The following is a 20,684-nucleotide window of genomic DNA, read 5'->3' as shown; positions in this document are numbered from 1 at the left end:
ACTGTTTTTTCACAAATTTTATTATCCATGTGATCATGTGAACACATTGCATGAGCCCCTCTCAGGGCCTTGGAAAATCGCTGGTCAAGGAAAAGGCCTTGAAACTTGTCAGATTCTGGAGCAGGCTTTGGTATTCAAGAAACCTCAGAATAAGGCTTGAAAAGAAAAAAACAGCAACAATTCAGAATAACCAATGGGAACTGTCATGCAGTGTTATGATCTGAGAAAGAGGCCTGCTACCTAAAAAGGAGGAGAAATGAGTGAGATTTTGGAAAGGTTCATAGGGTTTCCACCAGTGCCAAGGTTAGCTAGAAGGCCTGAACTTGGACTCAGCTGTGCAAAACATGTTACAAGGGAACCCTGTATCAGTTATCTGATGCTGCATAACAAATCACTCTAAAACATAAAGGATTAAAACAACAATAAGCATGTATTATCACACACAGATGATACACATATTATAATTATGAGGCTTAGGTTCTGGGAGTGGCTTAGCTGGGTGGCCCAGGCTCACTCTCACATCTGGCAAGTTAGTGCTGGTTGTTGACCAGGTTCCTTGCTACATGGACCACTCCACAGGGCTGCTTGAGTGTCCTTATGACATGGCAGCTGGCTTCCTCAAGAGTGAGGGATCCAAGAAGTAAGGTGGAGGCCTCAATGTCTTTCACCACCTAGTCTCAGATATTTCACTGTCATTTCTGAAAAATTGTATTCGTTACACTATTCACCTCCATTCATTGTGTGAGGGGACAACACAAGGGTGTGAATACAAGGAGATGGGGATCGACAAAGGCCATCTTGGAGACTGGCTTGCACTGACCCTTTGCAATGTAATGTAGTTTAACTTTGTACAGCAGCAGACAAAAAATATGGAAATATTGATCTACCAAAATGTGGAAAAGACCTAACATCCCAGGAGCTTGTGTGTGTGGTTGGATGTTGCTGGGGGTGGTCAGGCAGAGGTCTCCAAAGATAGCCCTTGGCAGAATTCTGACTTACAAGCAGCATATAAATATAAAGAGCAACTTTATTTCATAGATGAGTATCTTGGACATAGGAAAGGAAAGTGAATATTCCAAGGCCACATTGCCAGTCAGATTCAGAGATGGCAGAACTTGGCTACTCCTAATAATGATAATTTAAATACTAGAGTGTTTTCCTCTGTACCAGGTACTAGCCTACGTTTTCTGTGTATATCATCTCATGTAATTACTATAGCTAAGGAAGTGGAGGCACTAAGAGGTCTAGCAAATTGCTCATGGTCATGTAGCTAGTCATGGTAGAAATGGCATTTCAACCAAAGTCTGTCTGGTGTCCGAATTCCCTTTCTCCACCTCCACATCCCACTCCTTCCAAACCTTCCATTCTTTTAAGTCTGTCAAGTTATCTCCTTTCTATAATCTTTCACCCTGTCTTCCCTGACATACCTCATTCCCAAGGAGAAGTCTTCTGTTTGGGGATGCCCTAAGGGGCCCTGCTTTACCAGAACTCCCAAACACCTTACAAATTACTCAACATAAGTATGAACACAGTGAGAACATAAGTAGAACCCAGAAGTAAAATTGGGTTCTAAACATTTCAGACAAACAATGCCAACATGTGTGTAATATACAGAAGTTTAGCTTTAAGTTTTCAGAGCAAAACTTGGAAGGAGGCTCCTCACCAAACCAAGGCCCCCACCCCAAGCCAAGTATTCTAACACCTAATAGCCAAAACTGATGGAGCACTATATGCTTGCCATTGTTCTATGTGCGCTACCTCTACTGACTAATTCTAACTTTTTTAATAGCCTCATAAGGTAGGTATACCATTATTATCTCCATTCTCCATTTTTTAATGCAATTTATCCACAAGGTTACACACTAGGCAAGTGGTAGTTCTGGGATTTGGACAAAGTCTGGGTGAAGAATCCACGCTTCTGTGCAATTTGCTCATCTTTGTCTTTTTTCTTTCAAGTCTGCTGTTGCCCTGGAGGTGCTGTCAGTGGAGTCTAAGATTTGGTCCCCTTGTTCGTCAGCGTTCATCAGTCAGAATTCTTGAGCATCTGTCACGGTGAGATACTGTGCTAAGCACTCAGCTGAAGAAAACAGACACAGTCCCTGTCTTCCTTGAGTGTGCATTCTAGTGGGAGCAACAGACCTTAAACGAGGTAATAAATATATTTATTTAAAGTTAACAACTCAACAAATAAGGATAGCTTAAAATTATAAGAAATGCTATGAAAGTAAAAAACAGGGTGCTCTCATAGATGATCCCAGGAGGATCTATTTACACATGGTTTGGTCAGTGAAGTCTGATAGCAAATTTAAGCTGATAGCAAATTTAAGCTGACACCAAAAGAATGAAAAGCTTTAAAATGAGTAAAGGAAGAGGCATTTCAGTTAAACATGGAAGACACAAGACATTCTTCCTTACCTTTCCACAGACCCTTCTAAAATTGCATATAAAAGGAACTAATGAGATAGAAACTCAGAAGGACAAAGAAAACAGGTGATGAGAGAGAGAATTGTGATTGCAAAGAGTAAACATATTTTTGGAAGATAAAAAGTGGAAGGAGGAGTGAGCAAAAGTAAGAATGCCGTATACCAAGTGTGAGCAAGCTGGATGCCAATGTCAAAGGAGCCAAATCACAGCATCAACCCCTCCTAGTAAGTATCAGCCATTGATGGTGCCTAGTCTGTGGCAGATAAGGGTGGAGTTCCGGGGAGAAATCAGGAGAATGGTTTAAAAGTCAGTATAAAGCACATTGAAACCCCTGGACCCTCTCCTCCCTCTCCTCTACCCAGGTCCAGGCAAGTGTTCCTCCTCACCCTGCCAGGATGCCAGAATCTTACTATTCTGTAGAGAAGTTGAACTGGAGTGGCTCCATAGCCAGGATGCTGGCCCCAGAAGAAGTGGAGGTGCAAAGGAATAGGGTCTAAGCACAAGTGTAGACATTGAAACATATGATTTCTATTCCTTCCAGCTGCACCAACCCTATGGGTTTGGGTTATAATCCTGTGGTAGTATCGTTTGACTTTTTAAAACCGTATTTTTATTCCTTTTATAAAAATTTTACTCACACATACACATGCACACACGTGCACACATACACGTATTTTTTTTTTAAGAAAAGTGGAAAAGCGTTTCTTGCGGAGGAAACAGCCTGTGTGAAGGTCCTCACCGTTGCATTCAGGGGAGTGACAAGGAGGACCTGGCAGTGCAAGGGCAGCGGTAGGAGGAGGACATGGGGAGGATGAGGGTGGAGAGAGCGGGGTAGGAGGAGGACATGGGAAGATGAGGTTGGAGAACGTGAGGTCAGACGCTGCGGGACCTTGTGGACCATCTGAAAAGTCTGAGTTTTCTTTGAAATGTAGCCATGAAAGGTTTTTAAGCCATGGGTAACATGATCTTATTTAGATTTAAAGAGTTACTCTAGTTGTATAAAGAATAGTTTGTCATATATTTAGCTGGGTCTTCGCATGAAAAATTATGTATCCCAGTACTTTAGAGCGGAAAGGACCTTCAAGATCATTTAGTTCAACCCTTTCTTTTAAAAGATAAGCAAACTAAGACACAGAAAATTTATGATTTGCCCAAGGTCACAGAGCTAATAACTATGTGAAGCTTTTAAACTAGGAGTTGCAGGGTAATAGATTTTACTTTTAAGAAATCTTTCTACTCTATATTTCCTTTGGCCAGAAGTGATGTCTCCCTTTTCTGAACTTTCATCTCACTTTATTTTTCTCTCCTATGGTGCTTATTCATTTATTACCTTGATCATAGTTCTTTGTGTTCTTGTCTTGTCTTATCTTCTTTATGAGACTATAAAAGCAATCCCTGGAGAGCAGGAAGTATGTTCTCTACCTTATGCATCTCCATAGAACATTGCCTATGGTAGCTGTTCAGTCAATGCTTGTTAAGCAAATGGATCAATGGACAGGTGATGCATGAATGAATGAATGAATGAATGAGTTCTCCATATGCTATAAATACTGAGTGTTTACTGACTGAATATGCACATGTAGATTATACTCTCCCTGATTTATCATTCTAGGCTACCTCCTAGATATGTTTTCATTCATTTTTCTCTTATATGAACATAATGGAAAGTGGTTATTTTTAATCAGAAGAAATGAGGTGGCCTAGAAAAATATCACATTTCTAAGTCAGGTAATTCTTTCTTCCAAGATTATCAGCAGAGAGAGTCTCTCCACACTCCCCACTCCCTTCCTCCCAACCCCACTGGCTGGGTTTACATTTTCTTTCTCAACACATGATCCTTTGGGAGCTTATTTCTGACCAGAATTTTTTTTTTTCAAGAGATGACTGAGACTGCCCATAAGAAACTAACCAAGTGTCCAGGGTAAAACAGTGATATCACAAAGGAGAAAGATATTTTACTTAAGGTTAAAAAAAAGAAAAAAAAGAAAAAAGCAGGGCTCTAACTATGCCCTCTCCAGCAGAGCAATATACACACATCCAATGAAAACTAATGCTGCCAATAGTGGAGAAAGCCCTGAAGGAGATTTGGGAGCCATGGGTGATGTCCCTGCCTTCGGTATTGACTTGTTCAATGGCTCTCTCTCTCTCCCCCTTGATTTGCTCATCCATAAAATAGACATAAAATTTGCAACAATTGGTCATAGGTCCAGTTTCTCCTACCACAAAATGCCCCATTAATTCTGTCCATGAAATCAGTCAGACTGGTTTCAGGGATAATTATTACATTTTTGGACTCACCAATTTGGCATCTTGCACATACATAGTCAGGCGCATGTTGAGAATCTTTGCCGGAGATGAGGTTATACAATGTATTTTGGCTCCCTGCATGAAGAAACAAGCTTCAGGGCATGGGATGTGATCATCTAAGGTCTCCACTAAGGCAATCGGCACTCAGAAGACAAACGTGACTCATTGTGTATGGGACCTCAATCCACTGTTCACAAACTTCGGTTTGAGGGTTGGGAAGGTCTGGAAAAGATTCTAGTGTAAAGCCTAATTCAGAAGGGTACAGATTGTTTTCTTTGTAAAGTGACACATGTCAGTGTTGTGAAACAGTGGAAACTGGAAGGAAAAGAAAATCTTGTGTCAACTCTCACGGAGTCATCCTGCTGCCCCGGCTACAGACATCACTTGCTTTCTGCTGCTGTGCTCCCCTATTACAATGAAGCCACTGTCCTCAGATAGTTCCAGCTACCTCACCATATTAGTTATCTATTGCTAGGAAAGAAGCCACCCCAAAAGTCAGTGGTTTAAAGCCACACCATTTTATTATTTGTTCATGAAATCTGTAATCTGGGTGGGGCTCAGCGGCAATTCTGCTGGTCTTGCCTGGAATCACTCATGCAGGTGGTATTATCTGGAGTCTCAACTGGGCTAACTCTCAAATAATACAGAATGACTTCATGACTTCATTCACATGCATGTCACCACAGCTGGGATGGCTGAAACATCTGGGGCTGGTCCGGCATCTCTCCCTCCCTCTCTCTCACTCTCTCTCAGTGGTTTCTCCAGCAGTGCAGCCTACTACCATTACATGGGGACTCCGGGCTCCCAAGAGCACAAAAGCAGAAACTGCCAGGTTTTCTTAAGGTTCATGTCTCAAACAGCCACAGTGTCACTTCTGCAGCATTCTGTTGGTTACAGCAAGCCACAGGTCAACCCAGATTCAAGGAGAGGGGAACAGATCCCATATCATTACGTAAAGAGTGGCAAAGAATGTCCAGACACCTTTTATCTACCACAACCACAATTACATGGTCAGGTCTTGCAGGGTAAAGGAGCATCTAGTGACTTGCCCAACCTTCTCCCCAGTCACACACTTCCCCGGGTTCCTCCTTGGATGCTCCGCTCTTACAATGCAGCCTTCACTCCAGGGCTCCGGGCCTGTTGCTTTTACTTTTCTGTCACTACCAGCCAACTTCTCTCTACTGATTTTCTCTCCACCTCATAGTTTTTGATTATTCATGGGCTCTGCTGCTCCATGGCATTATTGCCATATGGCTTCTACTGCTATAAAAATTAGTAGTGTGCAGAAAAGCTTTAACAAAGCAGGCCAGAGACTGCTAGCCTTAGGAAGACCTGCTTGCAAGGCTGATCCTTGGCTGGCATCTAGGAACTTGGATTTTGAGGGGTGTGTTAGGGTTCCCCAGAGAAACAAAACCAATAGGATATGTGTATGTGTATATACATATACTCACATATGTACATATATGTGTATACAAATATTTGTATACATTTGTATATTAGTATACATTTGTAAATATATGTGTATATTTGTATACATATATAATATGCATGTATATGTGTATATTTGTATGTTTGCGATCCAGGAGAGTAGATAGTGCATTTCCAGTGTAATGGCTGGGGGTGGTCAGATGCAGTGGCTCGTGTCTATAATCCCAGCACTTTGGGAGGCCGAGGCGGACAGATCGCTTCAGGCCAGGAGTTCAAGGCCAGCCTGGCCAACAAGGTGAAATTAGCTGGGCATGGTGGTTCACACCTATAGTCCCAGCTACTCGGGAAGCTGAGGCGTGAGAATCGCTTGAACCTGGGAGGCAGAGGTTACAGTGAGCCGGGAACACACACTGTACTCCAGGCTGGGCGACAGAGTGAGATTCTGTGTCAAGAAATAAATAAATGAATAAAATAGAAATAAAACATAAAAATAAAGACTGGCAGGTGGAGACCCAGGAGAGCCAATTCAGTCCAAAGGTGGCCTGCTAAGAATCCCCTTCTGTTCAGGGAGGCCAGTATTTTTGTTCTATTCAGGCCTTCAACTGATTGAATGAGGCCCATTCACATATTGGAGGGCAGCCTCCTTATTCAAAATTCACTGATTTAAATGTTAATCTCATCCCAAACCCCACTCCAAGTGAATACATAAAATTAACCATCACAGGAGGGTTTCCATTATTCCCAGAAGTGATAAGAAGGCTCACTGCGCTTAAACTGTTTGTACAAGCAATGTGGTTTGTGCTGGACACCTGCTTTCATGATTCCCATAAGGAATAAGGAAAGGAATCCCCAGTCTGGAATTTTATTACATGCTAGGCAGAGAGTGCCTATGTAATCAGCCCCCAGTAAAAGCCCTGGGCACTGAGTCTCTAATGAGCTTCCCTGATGGACAACATTTCATAACTGTTGTCACAACTTGATGCTGCAGGAATTAATCGCATCCTGTGTGACTCCGATGGGAGAGGATTCTTCGAAGCTTATGTCTCGTTTCCTCCAGATTTTGCCCCATGCACCTTTTCCTTTTGCTGATTTTGCTCTGTATCCTTTTGCTGTAATAACTCTTAGCCCTGACTAGGACTCTGTGCTGAGTCCTGTAAGTCTTCCTAGCAAATCATTGACCCTGGCGATAGTCTTGGCAGTCCCCAATACAAGTAGGAAAAGGGAAAATTATATCACTAGCACAGGTCTGTTCTCAATTGTTAATACAATTGAAACAAAGATGGAGATTATTTCATAATAATTAGAAGTCTTATCTGAAGGTAAGGGACTATCTATATGAGTGTGGCACTCTGCTACACACCACAGACTAGTCAAAGGGTATTTTAGGAACACAAATGAGTGACCAAAGCTTTGTAGAGTGGGAAGGTTATTTGAGTGAGTTGGAAAAAGGAGAAAAAGGAGGTGGTGGAGCCCAGTGTTTGAGAGTTTGGACTCTGGAGACAAGGCTGAGTCTTGAATAGCTGCACTGGCTACTTCCAAGTTGTTAATCAACATGCACTTATAGGTCCAAAAGTATAACGTGGCTTAATAAAAATAATGACTAATACTTGTCAAATGTTTATCACATCCTAGGAACTTTGTGTATTTACTCACTTAACCCTCATAACAATCTTATTAGGTGAGTGTTATTTTAATCTCTATTTTGCAAATTCAGAAACTGAGGTCAGGAAAAAAAAGTCTTGCAAATACTCACAACAGAAGGGTTTTGAGACACTTAGCTGAGTTAACACATGTAACGCCCTTGGGAAGTGTCTAGAGCATTAGAAGCATTCAATAAATATTAACTATGATCTTTTAAAACAGGGGCAAAAGAGAGAAAAAAAGGAGAGGAAAGAGAGAAGTTGGGACCAAGGGTCACTATAAGAGCAAAGCAGAGGAATGGACTGTAGCAAAGTACGCTTCATGAGTAATGAGTGGAACAATGGGCAACAAGCAGTGAGTGAATCCTCCTGGGTGCCAGCTATTGGGCTAGGAACTTCAGCCCTGGGCAGCCAAGGAAGCATGCTGGATTGAAGAGTAGTAGGAAACAGGGAAAGATTTAGAGGCACCTGACTGTCATTTTAGCCCTTATCATCTAGGGCTGTGATTCTCAAATTGACACAACAGTGTCTTAGAAGCCGTAGTACTATTTGCAGGCAATATGAAATAAACACATATACTCACATTGGCTTGTGGTGAGGATAAGTAGTTTAAGAAAAAAAGGGAGAGGTGTTTAAAATAGAGCATAATTTAAAGAACTAAACTTTTTTATGTAAATGAGTGACACATCACTATTATTTGATTTTTAGTAGCTTGAGAACTACTGTATTAGGTAGTGGAGAAAGATGAATGGTTGGGAAAACAAACCTGGCTTAAGGCATAGAGTTAGGATGGAAGTTGGGGCAAGAAAAATGGCTAGCAAGCTGTAGCACTCATTTGAGCTTTTAAAAAATGCAAGTCAGTCTCAAGGTGAGTTCATGAGTAATGAAAGGAAATAGATGAGTAGAAGATCAATGATGTAGGAAAAATGAATAATATTTTATTGTATACAAAGACCCAGGTTCAAATCACTTCACTAATTATCAGCTTCTGACTTCTCTGAGGTTGTCCCTTCATCTACCAATGGAATTGATAATAAATACTTTAGTGCGGCTGCTATGAAGATTGGATCAAATAAAAACGTGAATGTAAACTGACACTTGATATATGGAGGCCATTCTCATGTAATCCTCCCATCTCAGCCTCCTGAGTTTGTGGGACCACAGGCATGCATGACCACACCTGGCTAATTTTAGTATTTTTTTTGGTAGAGGTAGAGATGGGGTTTCACCATATTGTTCAGGCTGGCATTCTCATTCTTAATGATACTTGCCTGAATGTAGGAGAATGAGGAGAGAGGAGTCAAAGATGGCTACAAAGGTTTGACCCCAGGTGCTTGGGGAAACGGATGACCCCATGGAAAGCAATAGGAAAGGCAAGACTAATCCAGTCCCGAAAGAAGATGGATTAGTTCCACTTTAGGCACATTGAATGAGGTCCAATTTGGCAAGTTTACTTTGCTGAAAAGAGAGCTTTTAATAAGTAAAGTTTTTTTATAACCTTAGAAAAAGTGAACATATATTATTTTTTCCTGTTTGTGACATGTTGAATGCCCTTCATTGTCCTGTTATCTTTAACTGTAGTATATGGAAATAATTTTAAAAACAGATTTAAGGGTTCTAAGAAGGAAATCTTAGAGCCCAGGATAAATTGCACATAACTTGTGACATACAGACTACAATGGGGTTTTTATGTGCTAAACTGTGATTATTATATGACTATTTAGATTTGCCGTGATTAGATTATTTATTTATTTATTTAACTTATTTATTTTGAGACAGGGTCTCACCTTGTTGCCCAGACTGGAGTGTAGTGGTGTAATCATGGCCCACTGCAGCCTTGACTTCCTGGGCTCAAGTGATCCTCCTGCCTCAGCCTCCCCAGTAACTGGGACCACAGGCACGCACCACGATGCCTAATTTTTGTATTTTTTGTAGAGACAGGGGTTTTGCCATATTATCTAAGCCTGTCTCATGATTATATAAATTAAAATGTACCATGCATGCGTGGAAATATACTTCTTTGCCCTTCTGCAAATAGATCATTCATGCCCAATTGGGAGTACCATTTCGCATGGTACTACCATTTGGAATCAGGTAGTCTCAGCTTTGAATATGAGCCCTGTGTGCAAAATTGAATAAATTTTTTCAAATTCTCTGGGCCTTAATTTTCTAATATGTAAGAAGAGATAAAAATAAGACCTATTTTACAGGGCTCCTGTGAGAATTAAATGAGATTACATTTGGCACTCACACATAATTGGCTATCAATAAACATAGAGTTCTCCATCCGTTTGACCCCTGTATAATGGCATTGATGCTATTGGCTGCAGAAAAAATTACAGATATAATTTGAGAAGTTTTAGAAACACATTTGTATTCTGGCTTTTTTCTTAGTTAATGGAAGATGATGTACAAAGAAATAATCTAGTTAAGTCTGGACTTGGTGACTAAGTTCAGAATAGAAGTTTTAATAAAAAGCATGCTTTGTTAAGTTTTGGTAAAGCACATACCAGGTTGTACCTGTGAACTTATTCTTTTAAGTTTTGATACTTTATATGTCTTTTTATCAATAAGCATAATATTAAAATCTTCTAATTTAGAGACATTTTGCCACTTAAAATACAGAGTTGGAAAATTATGGATTTGATTTATATCTCCTTAGAAAATGCCCGCCACGCCTAGCAGCAACATAATAAAAAATGTTGTTGACCTAATGGCAGCCAAGTAACTTACCTTTTTGAAAATTAGCTTCATAAATAGAAATTCATAACACACTGGTCTCCCTGACCCTGCAGGTCTCCATGATCCATGAGCACTACCTGTAGCACCTAGAATTTATCCCTGGTTCTAAGTAAACCTGGGTTTACTTGTGTAATACCTGTCTTTCTCCCTGGGACATAAGCTCTGTGATGGAAGGAAACATATTTGTCTATTTCACCACTAGTTCCTAGAATCCAATGCGATGCCTGGTGCCTCATAGGCACACAATAAGTGTTTGTGGAAGGATGAAGGGAGGTGGAGGGAGGGACCTAATACAGTACTTGGAAATGCAGTCAGTGCTTTAAAAAAGCTTGTTTAATGGATGGAGTAAGTCACATTTCCTGTTTTTCTCTTAGTCATATACTTTGTAGGACAGAACGAATATATCTTAGGCCACAAAGAACAGTCTTAAAGTAAATGCATGAGTATTAATGAAAGCTATATTTATATTATAATACTAACATTTCATTGAGTGCTTACTATGTACCAAGTACTATGCTAAGCCCTTTGTATGCATTAATTCATTTAACTATCATAATAACACTATGGGAGAATTTCCACTGGACACATGAAGAAACTGAGGCTCAGTGTAGTTTTATAAGTTTTTATAATATAGCTAATAGTGGGAATGGGATTCAAATCCAAGCCTGTCAGTCTCCACCTCCATAAGGATTTGAGAGTACCTTACAGTGGTATCTAAGTTGTCACTCATAGCATGAGAACCAGATTGGTAGGGCCTCCTGGGTACCCATATCTGCTAAGGGAGGCCACACCTGCTTAAGCACATGGGGACAGCCCTCCTGGGCCCACACAGCCCACACATGACAGGTGTCCTTCCAAGTGTCTAACCACAGTATAGTACAGAACTGATATGGGTTAGGCTTGGTGTCCTCACCCAAATCTCATCTTAAATTTTAATCCCCATAATCCCCATGTGTCAAGGGAGAGACCAGGTGGAGGTAATTGGGTTACGGGGGTGGTTTCCCGTATGCTGTTCTCGTGATAGTGAGTTCTCATGAGATCTGATGGTTTTATAAAGGGTTCTTCTTCCTTCACTTGGCACTTCTCCTTCCTGCTACCTTGTGAACAAGGTGCCTTGCTTCCCCTGCACCTGCTACCATGATTGTACATTTCCTGAGACCTCCCCAGCCATGTAGAACTGTGAGTCAATTAAACCTCTTTCATTTATAAATTACCCATTATCAGGCAGTTCTTTATAGCAGTGTGAAAACAGACTAATACAAGAACCAAAGAGGTATGTGGCAGAAATGAATAGTTAGGCACAATAAAGAAAGTTTGCCCTCAAAGAAGACCAAAACAAACACAAATCTGGAAAAACAAGCTGGATCCCAAGGGTCAGGGAAGTGCTGGGGGCAAGTGCATTGCTATAAAAAGGGGCCATGGGAACTCACTACTGTGGTCTCAGAAAGCTAAGGGAAGGCATCTTGGGTCAGAAGATGATTGAGAAAACACACCAAGAAAGGACCTTCTACATAAGGCATGACTATTTCTTCTTCACCCCCATCCTAATCCTATCCCTATACCAACATATGCTTTATCTCCTCCTCTCTTTCTTGCTCTCTCTCTCTCTCTCTCTCACACACACACACAGACACACACGCACACACACACACACACCACTGCTGTTAACATGTTCTTACATGCCTGAGGTTGCTGGCTTTTGCTCTTCATACAAACATCTTTAGAAAACAAGGTTAAAGTGTCTAGATCTAAGACTCAACAAACAGTGCTTATGTTTCTGTCTCCATCTTGAGAGTAAGAACATGTACTCCATGTCTTTTCTCTCTCCCTCACTGCACCTATTACTAGATACCATATGCTCTGCACGTACTTGGCACTCCATAAATGCTTGCTGAATGGCTAACTTTTCCCATCTCCCCCACCCTTTCCTTCCCACCCCAACAGCATGACTTTAAAGATCTGCTGCAGAGCTGTGGGGAGAGGTTTAAGATCCGTTTTGACAAATAACCCTTATGGGTGTTTAAAGCCAAAAGATCGAATATTTAAAGCAGAAATATGAGCTGTGACTTCATGGGTGTTCTGTGAAGAGATGCATAAAGCTGTACAAATAGATAGCCTTTCAGACAGGACATAACAGACCCAGCTTTGTGCGTTTGCAAATATACAGAAGAGAAGAGCCCAAACTTAACTTTCAACCCTGTATTTCCTTCTGAATCAGTTTAAATAGGAGAATGAAGGTAGTTAAATCTTCTATCATTTTAAAAGATCTTACAAATACTTTTGGCTTTAAAAGCTTATGTCACTGATTCATAATGTAAGAAGTTACATTAAAATTATCCTCCACCCTCTCACCACCATCACCACCCCCAGACAGGAAAATACAGGCAAAAATGAGACTGGATTCCCTGGGAGTGGTGGGAGCAAATTGATTGCTGTTAAAAAAAAAAAAAAAAAAAAAAAAGGGTTGGGGGAGGGTGGTGCTTTTAGACTCTCAGGCGTGAGATCTTGGTGCCGGGAAGTGTTAAAGGACTAAAGCAAGGATCTAGAGTCAGCAGATGGTTGCAGGAACACAGAGGGACACAAGCACATGATGGCTCTAGTGGATGACTTCATGAGGGTGTAGAGCATAGAACGGAAGAGAGAATTAGTCCCAAGAGAGAAGTCAGCATGCTCTGAGCAGGCCTATTGCTCCATTGGTCGCACTTTCTCCAAAGGATGTCCAGAGTTCCCTGGCTGTTTAGGTTAAAACAGCAGAAACAAGAGCACACCCTGCCCCTGCTCCAGCTCCAGCTCTGACCATCCTGTGTTCTCTTAAAGCAGTTGACTTGAAGAAAAAGTGAATGTCTTGAGTCCTTGGCTCTTACACCTATTCTACGATCCAGAAGTGATTTCAGCAAGTGGAATCAGCTTGATATATACCACTTTTGTTTTAAGTACAACTATATTAAATGGAGCTATGTTTGTCCAGTGGCCGAAGAGGTTACCTGGAGCTAAGGGTTTGTAGGATAGTTGTACTCAAATATATTCAAGTACCTAGCAACAGAAATTAAATTGACCTTAAGAACCCTTGGTTATATTACTAATTTTTACATGGCTAATATCAGAAGTGTGTCCTATTTTCAATTCATCCTTTGTTTCCATTTCATGTAGATATAAAATAGATCAGTAACTCTGAATTCTATAGAAAACATATTTGTCTAAGGTTATTGACCAGATAAGAGAAATTTGGATAAACACACAATGCCTTGGTTTTCTTGATAATGCGTTATGTTTACAGAGAACCTTCTCATTTTCTTCTCATGTGACTCTCAAAAATCTCTAGAATGGGAATTATTATGACTCCCATTTTACAGAGGAGGAAATAATAGAAACTCCGAGAATTTTATTCAACTGTTCATTTGTGCAACCCTATTCTTTGGGTCACAATTTTATGCTAGGCAATAGAAATATAGAGATGAAAAAAAAAAAAAAAGCATGACCTGTAGGAGCTCACCATCTATTATGTAGAACACATAAACAAAATATAAGCACGTGATCAGTACTAGGTTAGGCAGATGGACTAGATACAATGATGGAAAATGGAAAGAATCACCAAATTTGCCTGGCTGTGAGTAAGTAGTCTTCACAAAGCTGGAAGCCCTAGAGGTAGATTTTTTTTTTTTTTTTTTTTTTTGAAATGGAGTCTCATTCTGTCGCCCAGACTGGAGTGCAGTGGCATGATCAAGGTAGATCTTAATGAGAAAGAATTTGCTAGAAAGACAAAGCATAAGGTGGAGGAGCAGCAAGAGGCGAGGCACAGAAGCACAGAACTATGTGATCAGTTCAAGGAATAACAAGCAGTTCAGCATGGTTGTAAAGTAGAGAAGGAAGGAAAATGAGAGCGTTTGCTTTAGGAATAAGTCTGCCTGTGATGAACAAGGAGGTTCTAGGTTGGTGAAATGAAGTCTTCAGGAACTTGGAGTTGTTCAGTCTTTGTTTCAATACACATGGCCTCTATTTCCAGGATCTCTTCATACCTCCAAACGGCTGCTCTAGATTCACTCACCATATCCATATTCGGCGCAGCAGGAAGGAGAAAGGGAAAAAAAAAAAGGAAAAAAAGACATGCACCAGCTGTCTTTTAAGATTTACAGGAGCTGCTGCAAGACACTTCTGCCTACAGCTCCTTGGCCAGAGCTGGTCACATCGTCACACCAACTGCTAAGGACTTTCAATAGACTCCGTTATGATGACCAATGAGCTCAGTTAAAATGTGTGGCTATATTAATAAAGAAAAATGAGAGTATGCAATTTGGAGGACGACTGCAAGTATCTGCCACTGAGTGGAAAGAGGAAGTTGATCATAAAGGATTACGAAGATCATTGAATTAACTATGAATCATTGCTTTGAAGCTCCAACTTTGCCCTCTGGCCAATGGGGGGTCATTGAAGGGTTTTGATGGAGGACTTTGGATGACCACATTTCCATTTATCATTAGGATGGATGATAGACTGGAGAGGGTAAGATTGCAGACAGAGAGACCAGTTAGGAGATTGTTATGTTGATCTTGGTGAAAGATAATGGAGGTCTCAACTAAATAGTAGTAGAGAGATGGGGTAAAGGAAAGAAAGGGCGAAACACCAAGATTATTACTTATCATGCTAGGTAAGTAGTAAGGGGCAGAATTCGAACCCCAATCTTTAATGCAAGTCCATGTACCATGAGATTCATCTGTTTTTTAAAAAATGTTTTAATTGACAAATAAAAATTGTATATATTGTGGTGTACAGCATGATGTCTTAAAATATGTATGCATTGTATAATGTCTAAATCAAGCTAATTAACATATGCGTGACCTCACAAACTTATTTTTTTATGGTGAGAACATTTTACTACTACATTTACATCTACTCTTAGCAATTTTCAAGTATACAATACGTTGTTATTAACTATTATTACCATGTTGTACAATAGGTCTCTTGAACTTATTCCTCTTGTCTAACTGAAATTGTATATCCTTTGACAAATATCTCCCCAGTTCCCACTGCCCTCATCCAGCCTCTGGTAATGAGATCAACTTTTTTAGATGCTACATATAAGTGAAATCATGTAGTATTTGTCTTTCTGTTCCTGGCCTATTTCACTTAACATAATGTCCACCAGGTTTATTCATGTTGTGCAAATAACAAAATTTTCTTCTTTTTAAAGGCTGAAGAGTGTCCCATTGTGTATATATTCCACACTTTCTTCATCCATTTTTCCATTGAAGGGCGGTTAGGTGGATTCCATGTCTTGGCTATAGTGAATAATGCTGCAATGGACATGGGAGTGCAGATATCTCTTTGACATACTCGTTTTATTTTATTTGGATTCACACCCAGTAGAGAGATTGCTGGATCATATGGTAATGCTATTTTCAGTTTTTTGAGGAAACTTCATACTGTTTTTAATAACGGCCATAGTAATTAATAGTCTTACCACAAGCGTGCAAGAGTTCCCCTTCTCTACCTCTTGCTAATACTTAATATCATTCATCTTTTTTATAACAGTCATTCTAACAGGTGTGTGGAGATGAGACTCATGTTTCTTAATCAACATTATAGTAAGCAGGATTTCAAACTCCCATAACCCCTTTGTATCTATGTCATGTTGTGGAAATCAGATTTATCATGGTCCAGACCCAGGAACTAGAGTCCAAAAGCAAAACAACATTTGTGACATAACATTTTGAGACATTTTCTGTTTTCTCTTCCTGCATTCAAGCAGATAGAAGACTCTGGGCTTCCTTGTCTGAGACAGCACTTCCTGAGTTTTATTCCTAAAAGCCTAAGCACATGCAAGAGGACAGAGTTTGAAGAGAGAAAGATTTTAGCTAGGCTAGGAAGACAGTTTTTCTTTTTCTTTGCAAGACAATTTTATTACTTGTAACAAGTATGGAGAACACAGGAGATAGTTCCCAAAGCAGTATCTCTCTGAGCAATGGACTGGGTCAGGTTTTATAAGTGTAGGGTAATGAGGCATGATCTGATTGGATCTTTCAATGAGGTGATGCCAGAAGCATGATCTGACTGAATCCTGCCATGGGGTGATGCCAGAGCTCAAACTGATTGGATCCTGGATCCTGCCATGTGAATCCACCCTTTTTTCCTTTTTTTTTTTTTTTTTTTTTTTTGAGTTTGAGTTTGAGTTTGACAAATTTATTGGTATTTTAGCAAAGACATTCATCTTAGTCATTTCTCTCTCCCTGCTTGACCTTAGGTTAATATTTCATTTGGGTCAAGAAAAGAATATGTAGGAGAGCTATGTTGCTTTAACAACAAAATGGAGAAAAATGGATAGTTTGCCTCATTAAAGTAAGTTAAATTCATATATCTTGATATAATTAAATCATGTAAGAACTAAGAATTCTATATACATTTCCATTGCTTCACTTGGGCCTATTATAAACTTCAATGCTAGTGAACAAAGTGTTAGGAATATACACAGGCTGCTTCTCTAGAGTTATTACCGATTACAAGAGCTCAGCAAGCGGTTACCACCAATAAAACAGTCTGAAGCTGCCTCCAAACATAATATTGTAGGAGTTTTCAAGGAAATTTTATACTGTATGTTTCTTTTGTCTGTGACTATGCTTTTAAAGATGTGTTTAACTGTTACGTTTTTTTAAAAGTTCATATACAATACAAAAATCCAAAAACAAACATCCTACAATACACAAATCTAACAAGGTATATGTGGTGAGATTCCAAAAAATGTTCGAAGATGCATTTCCTTTCCTTCTATTTCAGTACCTAAAATGTGCTTTTTTGAAAGGCCATTGGTCAATATGTATACATTTCAAATAAACCATATAATTTTACTAGTAAGAAAGCCAGTAGTTAAGTTCAATTCAAATTGGATTTCACAAGTTAGTAATTTAAATCCTTAAACAAAGTTACAGAAAGTGCATCTTCTTGTTTTCCATCTTCATACAATGTTAATTTTTTTTGGTGTTTATACCTTTTAAAAAATAAAAACAGCCAAATACTTAAGCAATATGTACATTTATATTTTTGGTGGTGGTTTGTATTTTAAAAGAAACCGCTTCCTTATGATTTGTGTCAAGTTCTGGTGGAAATGCTTACAGGAACTAGCTAATAAACAAAAACAAGAGCAGCACATTGAAAATACTGATTTACTTTTGTAGCAAATGGTTTTTCTTTGAAGACTAACAAAGACAGACAAGACTCATTAAGGTAAAGTGGGCTATTTCAAATATTCAACAGTTTACATTTTTAAAAAATTCTTTTAAGAGCTAAGCGTCTGTATCCACTGATAGCAATGTAATACCTAATTTACGATGACTTGAAACAAAACAAACGCCCATAAGGAAAAAAAGCTATATTTTAATTTTATCTAAATTTACTTTCAGTCAATAGTTCAGTAGCATTTTCCTCCCAATACAATACTCCCTCTCTCTATAAGGCTGTTCCTGGCAGCCAGGCAAGTTTAGGTAATAAGGGAGTTAAGAGAGTTAAGTGCTTGCAGTTTTAAACAAACAATAACTTTTTGTGCTTCCCTCTTAATGTGCTAATAGTTGTGTAAAAAAAAAAATGCAGTTCTCAAAAAGATAACATTTCTGATTTATTTATTATCTGTAACCTTTGAAAACTAATCATATGAAACTACAAACTAGCAAATGTCTTGAAATCTGTAGATAAAACATAAATTACCTCTAATTTCAAACTCTCATTTATTAGTGTACCACTCGATCTTTTAAAAAAAAGAAAAAGGAAAAAAAAAAAAAAAAAAAAAAAGCTGCTCCAAAGATAGTCTTATACTATTCTTAAAAAAAAAAAAAAGAAACTGTTCCTTTTAACTTTCCACCCATCCCACACCCCAATTTCAAAACATCATTTAATTGTCCTGGTCATGGACATTTCCAAGATGAGATTTTATATTTCGCTCCCATAGTTTCTGGTTATCAGAAAACCCATGCTTTCCTTTATTGAAGGAGTTTGGTCCAGCTGATGTGTATCCATCTTAATCTTCATTAAAAACTGCTGCTACTGAAAGTTTTTGGAGCACGAGTTGGAACAGTTTCTTTAGGCTTACTTGATCCAAGTTTGATGGATATGGCTGACGCTTTCTTTGTCGTCTGACTACCTATGGCAAATCCAAAGTTGGGGATCTTTGTAGGCTTTGTTGGGAGGTCTGCAGCTTCTTCAGCTGATCGCTTCTCAGCGCTGCGACTGGAACTTTCCCCTCCATTACTGGAAGAAACAGTCTTAGCTTTCACAGGTTTTTCTGCTTCTTCCTCAGGTCCTCCAGCAGCTCCAGCTTGCTGCGACTTTTCAGGCTTCTTACCTCCCGCCTTTTCGGCCGCCATTTTTACCGCTGCGGCCTCCCGGGTATCCACTTCTTAATTCAGTCCACTAGCCTCACTCTGTGTACTTAGGTTTTACCTGTGGTTGCATACCTGGTTCATCTGGGCCACACTCAGGTCATGTGAGCTTTAACCTGGCCAGGCTCATCTCTTCAGCAGCCGCACAGAATAGTGAGCTAACCAACTGCGGTCAGCGTTTAATTGGGCATGAAGCTTGATCTTACAGAGGTGCTCTGCGTTTAGAACACCTCTAAGGCGCCTTTTCCCGGCTTCCTTTAAGGAACACGCATGCTCGCGGAAGCCATTACAATCCCGTCATGGAGCAGCCTATGCTATTGGCCAGCCTGGAAGTCATTTTTCGACTCAAGGGGAGAAGGGTGGGTTTCTGCTCTCTCCTTCCCATCTGAAGGATACAGCAGAAGTTGAGGGAAAATGACCATGAGATGCTCCAGGGGAGCTGGGTCCAAGGCCTGGTGCTCACCAAAGATGGCACTACTCTCAGCATGGTACAGGAGGACAGTTGATGGGACAACGCGAGCTGGGACAATCTCCAACCCAAAGGGTATCTCAGAAAACAGCACTACAGGAGACCAGGGCACAACTCCAGTCAACCTTTAAATCAGAAAAGGAGCTGGAGGATGCAATTCACTGATACATAGAAAGTTTTAAAAAGTAAAAACAAAAATACAGAAAACAAAGTTTGCAATGTATGAGAAATAAAGGACTGAAATTTGTACCTATAACTCAGCCCAGTAGTGGAACCCTGTTTGACAACGAGGTTTTCTTTGCCTCAGAGAAGCATAGAGAAGCTATGGGGGAAGCAAGAGAAGCTCTAGAACGTGTTTTGTGACTGTCCCCTTTCCTTAATTTTGGTTCTGTACAGAAACAAATGCAGACTGAGTCTATGTATAGCCATATCCGTTATTCACTTGTTCCAAATAATTCAGGTAGCCTCTCAGAAGACACTCCAGCATCACTTAGCTGGATATTTCAGGATTAACTCATGTCATGTTTGGAAATATCCAGATAATGTTCTAGTTGTCATCTAGTTTTTTCCTTCAGTAAAAAAACGCTCAGCTGGACGCGGTGGCTCACGCCTGCAATCCCAGCACTTTGAGAAGCCGAGGTGGGAGGATTGTTTGAGCCCATAAGTTCAAGACCAACCTGGGCAATATAGTGAGACTTCATCTCTACAAAAAATTTAATAATTATCTCAGCATGGTGGTGCTTGCTTGTCGTCCCAGATACTTGGGAGGCTGAGGCGGGAACATGGCTTGAGCCCAGGAAGTCAAGGCTGCAGTGAGCTGTAAAGGTACCACCACACTCCAGCCTGGGCAACAGAGTGAGGCCCTGTCTCAAAAAAAAAAAAAAAAAAAAAAAAGAGAGAGAGAGAGAGAAAAGAAAAGAAGTGCTCAAATTAGAATCTCTGTATATAAAGTATTTATCTAAACATTCTCATATTTGTAAAATTCCAGGGATGTTGACATCATATAGAACAAGCGTAATTTGCAAAACCAGCATGTTTCTTCTATTTAAAGCAATATCCCCTGGGTGTGACCTGAGCTTGTAAAACAAGTTCATTATATTTCCTTTCTGGAGACAACATGTCAAACCTTAAATATGGCTACTAATCAGAAGGGTAATTTAAAAACTTCAGCTGTGCAAAGAAGGAATTTATATTCAGCAGGGTTGAGAATAAAGGGTAATGTTTTCAAAATTTGAGAAAAACCTATGTTATTTACCTTACTCATCTACTTTGCTTACTACAAGCCCCTTTTATCTTATTTTCATATTATTT

The 20,684-nt window shown here is 39.8% G+C and overlaps 1 long non-coding RNA gene and 1 pseudogene across 1 annotated transcript in view; both read right to left on the bottom strand.

Annotated features, from left to right (window-relative positions):
- The window catches only part of LOC139356718 (uncharacterized), an 81,740-nt gene extending 66,956 nt beyond the window's left edge, over positions 1-14,784 (bottom strand). Inside the window, exon 1 of the long non-coding RNA XR_011609065.1 lies at positions 14,447-14,784. This is a non-coding gene — a long non-coding RNA (uncharacterized lncRNA). The remainder of the gene's footprint in view (positions 1-14,446) is intronic.
- Positions 14,785-18,300: 3,516 nt separating this feature from the next.
- LOC105473441 (PEST proteolytic signal-containing nuclear protein pseudogene) lies at positions 18,301-19,104 on the bottom strand (annotated as a pseudogene).
- Positions 19,105-20,684: the final 1,580 nt, after the last annotated feature.

Source organism: Macaca nemestrina, chromosome 10, assembly GCF_043159975.1.
Source record: "Macaca nemestrina isolate mMacNem1 chromosome 10, mMacNem.hap1, whole genome shotgun sequence".
Lineage (NCBI taxonomy): Eukaryota > Metazoa > Chordata > Mammalia > Primates > Cercopithecidae > Macaca > Macaca nemestrina.
Note: the sequence above shows the minus strand (reverse complement) of the source record. Positions and strands in the feature narration are given on the sequence as shown.